We start from the raw sequence: 13552 nt of genomic DNA on the forward strand, positions 1-13552 counted from the left end.
TTCTAGTAGTGGGATTGCCGGATCAAATGGTAGCTCTATTTTTAGTACTTTGAGGTATCTCTATATCACTTTTCATGAAGACTGTACCAATTTACAGTCCCATCAGCAATGTATAAGTGTTCCTATCTCTCTGCATCCACACCAGCATTTGTTGTCTTGGGACTTTTTGATAAAAGCAATTCTCACTGGAGTTAAGTGATATCTCATGGTGTTTTTGATTTGCATTTCCCTGATGATTAGAGATGTTGAGCAATTTTTATGTCTGCTGGCCTTTATTCTGTCGTCTTTTGCAAAGTTTCTATTCATGTACTTTGTCCACTTTTTAATGGAACTGTTTTATTTTTTGTTGTTGATTATCCTAAGTTCTATATTGATTCTAGTTATTAGCCCTTTATTGGATGTGTAGCACACAGATATTTTCTCCAATCCTGTAAGTTGTCTATTCGCGCTAATGATAGGTTCCTTGGCTGTGCAGAAGCTTTTTAATTTGATCAGGTCCCATTTATTTATTTTTGTTGCTGCTGTGATTGCTTTGGGGGTCTTCTTCATACATTTTTTTCCTAGGCCAATATCTATAAGAGTGTTTCCAACATTTTCTTCTACAATTTTTATGGTTTCATATTTAAGGTTTAAGTTTGTTATCCATAGTGAGTTGATTTTTTGAGAGGTGAGAGGTGAAAAGTTTGAATTTTGAAATGACTGAACATTTACCTGAAAGATAAATGCATGTTTCAAACTGCATGTAGTGGACTCATGTTTACTTAAGAATTTTAAGTATATTTCTTCCATTGGAGAATTGGAGTTCTAAAGCAAAAGGAGATGGAAGATGGAAAGTAATAAACAATATGGAAAGACCGATCTACTGGTCAAGGAACTTCTAGTGCAGCAGAGTGGAAGAAAGGGCTAAGCCACACTGGCTGATGGCAGTGATCGCCATTGTGGTGAGACGAGAATCTCTGGATGCTTACTTAGTCTTAAATGGTACTGATGGGATGATGGAGTTTCTTGAAAAACAAAAAACTAGCACACAAACATCGGGCACCTTCTCTAGCACAGAAGCAAATATTTCCAACCTGGCAAAGTCTTCCGTGATGAGAGAGTGCAGTGGGCACTGTCTTAGTCAGTCTTCTATTGCCTGTAACCGAATACCTGAAACTGGGTAATTTATAAAGAAAGTGAATTTATTTCCTATAGATATGTAGGCTAGGAAGTTCAAGGTCAGCTGTGTGAAGCAGGTGAGACCCTTCTTACTGGCGAGAACTCTCAATGACATCACAAGTCGGCACTTGGCACCACATGGTGAGGGGGCTAACCATGCCTTGTGCTAGCTCAGGTCTCACTTCCTCTTACAAAGACACCAGTTCCGCCCCCATGGTAACACATTAATCCATTCACCCATTAATTCATTAACGCATGGGTGGATGAATTCATGGGTGCATGAATTCATTAATTCATTCATGAGGGTAGTCCTCATAAACCAATCACCTCCTAAAGGCCCTACCTTTCAATATTGCCACACTGGGGATTAAGTGTCCACATGAGTTTTGGAGGAGAAATTTAAGCCATAGCAGGCACATATCAGGAACCAGTTAACAGCCTAGTTCTCACTGTTTCTTGAGGAAAGTAGATACACAAAGATCCTAGAGAGATTCTTCATTGTTTGATTGTTGTCTCACTCCTCTCTCCACCCTCGACTTGGTTAGCATAATTCATAAATATATTTGTTTCTTCCAATACAATATCAAATATTACCATGTTCAATTAAGCAAACTTGGAATATACAGAGGAAGAGTAAATCCAGTAAAATCACCCCATATGATTCATTACCCTCCGCTGACGTGGGTGCTTGTCCCTTCCAAAGCTCATGTTGAAATATGATCCCTTATGCTGGCAGTGGGGCCCTGCGGGAGGTGTTTGGGTTATGAGGGCACACCCTTCACCAACGGATCGATACCCTCCTCGGGCGTTAGTGAATTTCACTCTACTTAAGCCCATAATAGCTTGTTAAACAGAGCCTGCCATCTTCCCCTTCTCACTTGCTCTCTCCACACCGTCTCTGCACACGCCAACTTCCCTCCTTCTCCTGCCCTGTGCGGGAGCAGCCTGGGGCCATCATCAGATACAGACGCCCAACCCCAAACTTTCTAGCCATCAGAATCATGAGCCAAATAAACCGATTTTTCTTTATACGTTATCCAGCCTCAGGTATTCCTTTACAGCAACACTCAATGGACCAAGACACCCTTATTTCAAGAATGGTGTTTTACACAGCTGAAATCATAATTTTAATAATTGTTTACCCTTTTTAAGTCCCATTTTACTTAATGATATGTTATGAATATTGTGTCTTTTTCATTTCATTTTCTTTTGGGGTTTGCCCTTGAGAAGAATTTTTGGTGGCCAATTCTAAGGCAGGTTTTACAAAGGGTAACAGTGCTTGGGTTTTCCCTGGAATTTCAGAATCATCACACCATGAAGCTGAAAGCATGCTGATTTAAGAATAGGCTCTCCATGATATTTTGGTCCAGACATCACGGTCGCATGAACATGCATGGATGATATTAACATAAATCCTTTTATAAGAGAAACTAGGGAGGGAGCTTGGAAAGGCTTGGGGAGTCATGTGACGGAAACACAGGTCTGACACATGAGACAGGGAGAAAAGTTTGGGGGAAGTGTCCTTGACTGCTCTAGAGGGCAGTGCTTGAGCTGTGAGGGGAACTCTGGTCTGCCTCAGTATCTGCCAGCGCTGCCGCCTACCTCCTTCGCGGCTGGTAGCCCTGTGGGAAGAATGGGCTCCGGGCAAACCAGCTGATGGATTTTAAAGCTCTGGGTCTCTTGGTCAATTATAGTCCCTGTATTTTGGTCTGGCAGGGACATTCTTAATATGGCCACCACCTGGCCCTTTATATAATAGCTTGAGAAAGGGCATTTAAAAGTTTCTCACAGATTTCTGTTTATAGAAGTGGTGCTAATTCATCTTTGGACTAAATATCCTTTACTCTAGGAAAATCATCAAAATGATCTTTAATGTTTGTTGAAGCCATTATTCAAAAATATAATATTTGACAAAGTAAAAGAACTTATCAAGGGTATGTAGGGCTTGTTTTAAATTTACAACTAGTACAAAGGTGACTTTGAAGCTCAATTCTAACCATTTATGCTATCATTTGTACTTTTCAAAACATAGTGTACATTTTTATGTACTCTCAATCTCCCTTCTATACCTTTATTTTAGACATTATTCTTTTTAACATATTTTCTCTACTTTGGGGCAGCATTTCTCTCCTGCTGGCTTGGTTGCTACTGGTGTTTGTGTATAATTGCAGCTCTTTCCTGCAAGCACCTCTTTGGATCTGTGAAGTTTGTCAGTGTTTTGTCTGTGGCTGAAGTCTATTGTTGAGCCGTCCAGTGCCACAAAGAAACGCTTCTGGGGTGCTGCTGCTGAAAGGCATCACACATTGCATTCTTTTTTGTTTAAGGTGATTTGTTGCTCTTTAAAAGTTTTCTAATGGAAATGATTTTTTGAAGCTGGAGAAAGGGGATTTAAATTTGTCACCAATTTCTGTTTATAGGAAGTACCAACTTATCTTTGGAACAAACCTCTTTCACTTTGGGAAAATCATTAAATCATTAAAATGGGTCTTTATTTTCAAACATGTTAAAGAAATAATGTACCATTGTTCTTAGAAAGAAATATAACATCTAAACTAATCTGACAACAGATAATTGAAACTGAAAATATGGAAGGGTTTGCTTAAGTCGTTTGAATATTTAGCAGGCATGTGTCCTTGAAGATTTTAAGAATATTTATTTCAATAAATATGTATATAGATTTAACACTCTCCCTGAACTCTCGGCATTTCCTTCCTTCCTTCCTTCCTTCCTTCCTTCCTTCCTTCCTTCCTTCCTTCCTTCCTTCCTTCCTTCCTTCCTTCCTTCCTTCCTTCCTTCCTTCCTTCCTTCCTTTTTTCCTTTTCACAACATGGCTGTTGTGTTAATTCAATTATTTTCTCAAAGAGATTTTGTGAACAGAATATTTCTGTGTAGGTAGACCTGATGCTTCATGCCTCATATTTCCCAGGACTAGCTAGGGAAAAGAAGCAGAGCCAGAATACTTGTTCATCTTATTCATGATGCTCATTTTGAGTGAATTACTCAGCATTTAAGGATTGTTGTCAAACAGTGCAATTTTCTTGTCCAATCACTTTTCTGTTTCCAAGGAAAAAATGTCTATTTTCAATGCCAATCCCTATGTGGTGGGAAATTAAGTGGGTCTTTGAATTGAGAAACAATAATTTTCATCTATTAATAGTTCTAGGTTCAAGGTGGCCCGGGAGCCATGCATTTCACTCGAGATGGAGATTTCTGAGAAGCCTCATTGACAGGGATTGAGTTGACATCCAGAAATTGGAGGCTTGAAGATAGCATTTCTCATTGCATGTACATGTTTCCTAGAATTGTATTCTCTTACCTTCAAATTTTGGTAAAGTGTCATGGATTGAGGACCATTTTCCCAGAAAGGAAATCACATAATTTTTCTTTAGTATGAACCAGACTTCTAGTGTTATCATTTTAACACATTTATGCCAGTTAAAAGAGTTTTGATTTCTGAGCTTTGGCAGTAATAAACTTTGCGTGCATGTGTGTGTGTGTGTGTGTGTGTGTGTGTGTGTATGCACATACAAGAATACCCACTTAATATGTTTTCATTCCATAGAATTTGCTTTCATATATTAAACTTCAGTATATAAACTCTTCAACTTATTACCTTTCCCCTTTTATATCTTGATACATATTTGTGTATATATATATGTATACATATACGCAGATATATATCTCAATAGGAACTGATTAGAATACTAAAAAAGAGTCCTGGCTGATGGTAATACAAATACCTCTAGCCTAAATCCAAGATCTTAAAGTTCACGGTAAAATCTACCTTTCAGTATTGCGTTTTACATAAGTATTTATATATTTATTTTTAAAATATTTTATTGATGCATAGTAATTGCACATATTTATGGGATACATGTGATATTTTGATACATGTAAACATTATGTAATGATCAAATCAGGGTAATTATGATATCCATTGCCCCAAACATTTCTTTGTATTGATAACATTTAAATATTCCATTCTACCTATTTTGAAATATATAGTAAATTATTGTTAATTATAGTTACCCTACGATGCTATCAAACATTAGAACTTATTCCTTCTATCTATGCTTGTACTCATTAACCAACCTCTCCTTGCCCTCCCACCCCCACCCTTCCCAGCCTCTAGTAACTATCACTCTATACTCCACCTCCATGATATCAAATTATTTAACTACCACGTAAAATGAGAATGTGCAATAGTTGTCTTTCTAGCTTTGTCTTATTTTAATTAGCACAATTACCTCCAGTTCCATGCATGCTGCTGCAAATGATATGATTTTATTCTTTTATTGGCTGAATAGTATTCCATTATTTATAAATAACTTATTTTCTTTATCCTTTCATCCACTGATAGACACTTACATTGATTTCACATCTTGGTTATTGTGAATAACACTGCAGTAAATATGGGCGTGCTGGCATCTCTTTCATATGCTAATTTCCTTTCCTTTGGATTAATACCTAGTAATGGAATTGCTGCATCAGATGGTAGTTCTATTTTTAGTTTTTTGACAAATCTCCATAATGTTTACCATAATAGTTGTACTAATATACATTGCCACCAGCAGGGTATAAAAAGTTCCCTTTTCTACACATTCTTGCCAAGATTTGTTATTTTTTTGCTTTGTTTTTGTTTTTTTTGTTTGTTTGTTTTAATAATAGTTATTCTAACTGGGGTGAGATGATATCTCCTTATGATTTTGCTTTGCATTTCCCTGACAAGTAGTGATGTTGAAGATTTTTTTCATATACCTGTTGGACATTTGTGATAAATGGACGTTTGAGTAATGTCTATTCAGATCTTTTGCCCACTTTTCAATTGGATTATTTGTCATTTTGCTACTAAGTTGTTTAAGTTTCTTGTATATCATGGATATTAGTCCCTTCATGTGTAGTTTATAAATATTTTCTCCCATTCTACAGGTTGTCCTTTCACTTTGTTGAATGCTTCCTTCTGTATAGCTTCTGCTATACAGAAACTTTTTAGTTACTATAGTCCTATTTATGTGCTTTTTTTTTGTTTCCTATACTTTTGAAATTTAGCCATAAAATCTTTGCTTAGACCAATGTCCTAACACATTTCTCCTATGTTTTTTTCTACTTTTTCTTTATAGTTTTGCATCTTAACCTTTATGCCTTTAATCCATTTTGAGTCAATTTTTGTATATCGTGAGAAAAAGGGGTCTAGTTTTATTCTTCTTCATATGAATATCCAACTTTCCCAGCACAATTCATTGAAGAGTATGTCCTTCCCAATGTTTGTTCTTGGCACATTTATTGAAAATCAGCTGGCTACAAATATGTGGATTTATTTCTGGGTTCTTTATCTTGTTCATTGGTTTATGTGTCTAACTATACCATGCTGTTTTGATTACTTGAGCTTGTTTAAAGTCAGGTAGTATGATGTCTCCAAGCTTTGTTCTTTATTTTCTCAGGATTTCTTTGGCTATTTGTGGTTTTTGGGGTTCCATGCAAATTTACGATTGATTTTATATTTCTGTGAAAAATGTCTTTGGTATTTGGGTAGGAATTGCATTGAATCTGTAGATTACTTTGCCTAATATGATCATTTTAACTATATTAATTTTTCCTATCCACTATTATGGAATATATCTCCATTTGTTTGTATCCCATTCAATTTGTTTCATCAGTGTTTTGTAGATTTCTTTGTTGAGTTTTTTCACCTCCTTGGTTAAATTTATTTCTGGTTGCGTTTTTTGTTGTTGTTTTCTTTTGGTAGCTATTGCAAATGGAATTGCTTTCTTGATTCTTTTCAGTTAATTCATTGTTGAAATAGAAACATTAGTAGTATTTGTAAGTCAATTTTTTATCCTGTAATTTTTCTGAATTTGTTTATCTTATCTAAGAGATTTTTGGTGGAGTCTTTAGGTTCTGTGTATTTAAGATTATATGATCCACAAAAAGGAACAATTTGGCTTTCTGTTTTCCAATTTGGATACATTATATTCATTTCTGTTGCCTTGTTACGTTGGCAAGGACTTCCAATACTATATTGAACAAGAGCATCAAAAGTGACCATCCTCATCTTGTTCCACTTTTTAGGGGAAAAGTTTTCAGCTTTTTTCCTTTTAGTATAATGTTACCTGTGGGTTTGACATATATTGCCTTTGTTATGTTGAGGTATGTTCCTTCTATGTCTAACTTGTTGAGAGTTTTTATTATGAAGGAATATTGAATTTTATCAAATGCCTTTTTCTGTGTCTTTTGAGATGATCATGAAGGTTTTTATCCTTCATTTTGTTGATGTGATATATCACATGTATTTATTTGCATCTGTTTAAATATCCTTGGATTCCTGGGATAAATATCATTTGATTATGGTATATTATCTTTTAATGTATTATTGAATTTAAATGGCTAGTATTTTGTTGAGAATTTTTGCATCTATGTTCATCAGGGATATTGGACTACATTAGAATGCCCCCACACCAGATAATTAAAAAAAATTGTAGAGACAATGTTTCACCATGTTACCCAGGATTGTTTAGAACTCCTGGCCTCAAGCATTCCTCTTGCCTTAGCCTCCCCAAATTCTGGGATTATAAGCATGAGCCAATGGGTCAGGCTCTATTATTAATTTTAAAAATTTGAATATTTTAGCCATTTGAGATATATTCTTGTATACAGTGTGAGATAGAGACTAGAATTAGTTTTTCTAGATGATTACTCAGTTGTTCTAACAGCATTTATTACATCTTTAATTTCTGAATTGAAGAAGTTCCTTTTTGTTCTTAGTTTGCTGAGACTTCCCTTTTCATAAATGCCTGCTAGATTTATCAAATTCATTTTCTTCTTTTTTAATCTTTTAAAATTTTTTTAATTTATTTTTATTTTTCCCATGCCCCCCTAACCCTTGAGTAAGAGCTTCAAGCACTTCAAGAGGTTCTACATCCCCCAAACGTTGCACATCTTACTCGTTGTGGTTGTGTATACCCATCCCTTTCTCCACCCTCCCACCCTCCCGATAAATATTGACACCCGATAAATATTACTCCTATGTGTTCATTTAGGTGTTGATCCATTGATACCAATTTGCTGGTGAGTACATGTGGTGCTGGCTTTTCCATTCTTGAGATACTTAATTTAGTAGCATGGGTTCCAGCTGTATCCAGGAATATACAAGAGGTGCTATATCACCATTGTTTCTTAAAGCTGAGTAGTATTCCATGGTGTATATATATATACCACATTTTGTTAATCCACTCATGAATTGATGGGCACTTGGGTTGTTTCCACAGCTTTGCAATTGTGAATTATGCTGCTATAAACATTTGAATGCAGGTGTCTTTTTCATAAAGTGACTTTTGATCTTTCGGGTAGATGCCCAGTAGTGGAATTGCTGGGTCAAATGGTATATCTACTTGTATCGCTTTGAGGTATCTCCATATTGCTTTCCACAGAGGTTGAACTATTTGCAGTCCCACCAGCAGTATAGGAGTGTTCCTTTCTCTCTGCATCCACAACAGCATTTGTTATTTGGGGACTTTTTGATAAAGGCCATTCTTACTGGAGTTAAGTGATATCTCATTGTGGTTTTGATTTGCATTTCCCTGATGATTAGAGATGTTGAATATTTTTTCATATGTTTGTTAGCTATTATTATTTCTTCTTTTGAGAAGTTTCTGTTCATGTCCTTTGCCTGTTTTTTGATAGGGTTTTTTGATTTTTTTCTTGCTGATTTTCCTGAGTTCTAAACAGATTCTAGTTATCAGCCCTTTATCAGATGTATAGCTTGCAAAAATTTTCTCCCATTCTGTGGATTGTCTGTTTGTTCTCTTGACAGTTTCTTTGGCTGTGCAGAAGCTTTTTAATTTGATCAGGTCCCATTTGTTCATTTTTGTTGCTGTTGTGATTGCCTTTGGGGTCTTCTTCATAAATTCTTTGCCTAGGCCGATGTCTAGGAGAGTATTTCCAACATTTTCCTCTAGAATTCGAATAGTTTCACACCTCAGGTTCTAGTCTGTTACCCAGCTTGAGTTGATTTTTGTGAGAGGTGAAAGGTGTGGGTCTTGTTTCAGTCTTCTACATGTGACTATGCATTTTTCCCAGCACCATTTATTGAATAAGGATTCTTTTCCCCAGTGTATGTTTTTGTCTGCTTTGTCAAAGATTAGTTGGCTATAGGAGGATGGTTTTATATCTGGGTTCTCTGTTCTGTACCACTGGTCAATGTCCCTGTTCTTGAGCCAGTAAAAAGCTGTTTTAATGACTATAGCCTTGTAGTATAGTTTGAGGTCTTGTAAATTGATACCTCCTATTTTGTTTTTATTGTGTAGGATTGATTTTGCTATATGGGGTCTTCTCTGATTACATACAAAGCATAAAATTATTTTTTCTGTATCTGTGAAAAATGATGATGGTATTTTGATAGGGATTGAATTGACTGTGTAGGTCACTTTGGGTAGTATAGACATTTCAACAATGTTGATTCTGCTGATCCATGAGCATGGTACATTCTTCCATCTGTTTATGTCCTCTGCTATTTCCTTCTTCAGTGTTTCATAGTTCTCCCTGTAGAGGTCTTTTACCTTCTTAGTTAAATATATTCCAAGGTACTTTATTTTCTTTGTTGTTACTTTGAAGGGAATTGAGTCTTTGATTTGGTTCTCACTTGTACTGTTGTTGGCGTATATGAATGCCTTTGATTTCCATGTATTGATTTTGTATTCTGAGATTTTACCAAATTCATTTATCAGATTAAGGAGTCTCTTGGTTGAATCCTTGGAGTTTTCTAGGTATAATATCATGTCATAAGCAAAGAGTGAGAGTTTGTTTTCTTCTGCTCCCATTTGGACGCCCTTAATTCCGCTCTCTTGTCTGATTGCTGTAGCGAGGACTTCCAGCACTATGTTGAACAGAAGTGGAGATAGTAGGCAACCTTGTCTTGTTCCAGTTCTAAGTGGGAATGCTTTCAATTTTTCCCCATTCAGTATGATATTGGCTGTGGATTTGTCATATATGGCTTGTATCATTTTTAGGTAAGCCCCATCCATGCCTATTTTGTTGAGTGTTCTTATCAAAAAAGGGTGTTGAATTTTGTCAAATACTTTCTCTGCGTCCATTGAGAGGATCATATGGTCTTTGTTTTTGCTTTGGTTTATATGGTGAATTACATTTATAGATTTACGTATGTTGAATCATCCCTGCATCCCTGGGATGAAGCCCACTTGGTTGTGATGAATTATTTTCTTGACAAGAACCTGGATTCGATTGGCTAGGATTTTGTTGAGAATTTTTGCATCTATATTCATAAGGGATATTGGTCTGTAGTTTTCTTTTTTTGTTACATCCTTTCCTGGTTTTGGTATCAGGGTTATGTTTGCTTCATAAAATGTGTTGGGGAGGATTCCATCCTTCTTGCGGTTGTGGAATAATTTCTGCAGGATATGCACTAGTTCTTCTTTGTAGGTATGGTAAAATTCGGGTGTGAAACCATCTGGGCCAGGACTTTTCTTTTTAGGAAGGTTTTTATTGCTGTTTCAATTTCAGTACTTGATATTGGTCTGTTCGGGAATTCTATTTCTTCCAGGTTTAGCCTAGGGAGGCTGTATGTTTCTAAGAAATTGTCCATTTCCTCCACATTTTCCAGTTTGTATGCATAGAGGTTTTTGTAGTATTCATAATTATATCTAGTATCTCCATGGCATCAGTTATAATTTCCATTTATTGTTCCTGTTGAAGCTTATTAGAGATATTTCTTTTCTGCTTTTCATTAGTCTCGCCAATGGTATGTCAATTTTGTTTATTTTTTCAAAGAACCAACTTTTTGCTTTATTAATCTTCCGTATAGTTTCCCTGTTGTCAATTTCGTTTAGTTCTGATTTGATCTTAATGATTTCACTTCTGCTGGGTTTGGGGTTGGTCTGTTCTTCTTTTCCACCTCTTTGAGACGATTCATTATTGTCTATTCTCTATTGTCTATTTGTGATCTTTTTGACTTTTGGATATAGGCATTTATGGAAATAAACTTTCCTCTCAGGACTTCTTTAGCTATGTCCCACATGTTTTGGTAACTTGGGTCAGTTTAGTTTGTTGTTTAGTTCAAAGACTCTTTTGATTTCCATCTTGATTTCCTCATTTATGAAGTGATCATTCAGCAGAAGGTTGTTTAGTTTCCATGACTTTGTGTAGAAATGAGGACTCCTGTTAGGATCGATTTCTACATTTATTCCATTGTGGTCTGAAAAGATACATGGTATAATTTCTATTTTTTTAAATTGTTTGAGACGTGCTTTGTGTCCTAGGATACGGTCAATCTTAGAAAATGATCCATGAGCTGATGAGAAGAACATATATTATTCAGGGGTTTTGTGATAGAATGTCCTGTAAATGTCAGTCAGGCCCATTTGTTCTAGGGTTCTGTTTAAGTCCAGTATTTCTTTGTTGATTTTCTGTTTGGAGGATCTGTACTGTGCTGTCAGTGGGGTGTTAAAGTCTCCAACTATTGTGGTGTTGTTGTTTATCCATTTGTTTAGATCCAGCAGAGTTTGATTTATGAATCTGGGTGCATCAAGGTTGGGTGCATATATATTTAGAATTGTTATGTCTTCTTGCTGAACTGTACCATTCACCATTATATAGTGACCTTCTTTGTCTTTTATTACTTTTGTTGATTTAAAGACTAAGTTATCTGTAATCAGCACCGCCATACCAGCTTTCTTTTGGCTTCCATTTGCTTTAAATATTGTTCTCCACCCCTTTACCTTTAGTCTAATTGCATCCTTGCAGGTTAGATGTGTTTCTTCAAGGCAGCAGATACTTGGCTTGTGTTTTTTTATCCATTTGGCCAGCCTATGTCTCTTGAGTGGGGAGTTGAAGCCATTCACATTTATTGAGATAACTTATAGGTGGGGCAGATTTCTGTTCATTATGTTGGGTTGAACTTTGTTGCTTTGCTTTCTCTCTTGAGCCATTGTAGTGTCTGCGCTTTGATCTTTACCTTTGAGTAGATTTACATTCATGAGTGTTTATTGTGCTGATCCGTGGGTAACACTGTTTTGAGTACTTCTTGAAAGGCTGGTCTTGTCTTGGTGAATTCCCTCAGTCTTTGCTTATCTCAGAATGTCTTGATTTTTCCTTCATATATAAAACTTAGTTTTTTGCAGGGAATAAGATTCTAGGCTGGGCATTGTTTTGTTTCAGAAGAGTGAGAACGGGGCCCCAGTCTTTCCTTGCTTGTAAAGTCTCAGTAGAGAAGTCTGGTGTTATTTGAATTGGCTTTCCCTTGTATGTTACTTGCTTCTTTAGTCTTACAGCTCTTAGAAGGGCCTCTTTAGTTGATATTTTTGGTCAGTCTGATGACTGCATGTTGTGACATCTTTCTGTTTGCATTGAATCTCCCAGGCATCCTCTGAGTTTCTTCAACTTGTATATCAAGGTTTTTAGCAAGGCCTAGGAAATTTTCCTCTATTATATCTTCAAATAGCTTGTCCAACCCTTGAGTGTTTTTTTCTTCCCCTTCTGATAACCCTATGACCCTCACATTAGGTTTCTTCACATAATCCCACATCTCTTGTAGGATTTGCTCTTTTCTCTTATTCTCTGCTCTATCTCTGTGACTGAATTATTTAATTGGAAGGTGTTATCTTCAATCTATGAGATTCTTTCTTCTGTTTGATCTACCCTGTTCTTGAGGCTTTCTACTGTATTTTGTAGTTCCCTGAATTGATTCTTCATTTCCAGGGGTTTGGTTAAACTTTTCTTCATTGTATCGATTTCTTTAGTAAATTTTTTTCCAGGTCCTGGAGGCTTTTTGTGTTTTCTTTGTGTTGGTTATCGTGTTCTTCTTACAGGTCGTTGAATTTTCTATGTTCCACATTTGAAATTCCTCTTCTGTCATTTTGGTTGCCTGATTTTGGTTGGTGTCCATTTCTAAGGGGCTGGTGCTCCTCTTTGGGGGTGTGGTTTTCATTTGGTTCTTCATATTTCCAGAGTTCCTTCGTTGATTTCTTCCCATGTCGATCAATTGTTTCTTTCCTTTAGGTTTTTGTTTGGGTATTCACACGCCTTGTTTAGTTTCTGAGCCGGTGGGTGGTGTCTGTGGGTGGGATTCGACCACTCCCTGTATTATGAGTCAGTACATGCTGTGAAAAGGGTGTGCAGAATGTCCTCCCTGTTGGTATGTGGTGCTAGCTTGGTGGAACAGGCTATGCTGTTGTTTTGTGTCCTGTAACCAGCTCCTGTTCTTCTAGAGAGGCACTCTAGTGCCTCAGGTGGTGCGTGGGCCCTGGAACCTCCAGGTGTGTCCTTTTCTCCCCCTCAGTGAGGCCTGGTTTATGAGAGAGTCTGGGCAGAGCTGAGTTAGATAAGCCTGCCCTCAGGCACCACCAATGCCTTAGCAGGGGTAAAAGTTCTGTTCTCTGCTTCT

This window comes from Microcebus murinus, chromosome 3 (assembly GCF_040939455.1).
Source record: "Microcebus murinus isolate Inina chromosome 3, M.murinus_Inina_mat1.0, whole genome shotgun sequence".
NCBI classification, from domain to species: domain Eukaryota; kingdom Metazoa; phylum Chordata; class Mammalia; order Primates; family Cheirogaleidae; genus Microcebus; species Microcebus murinus.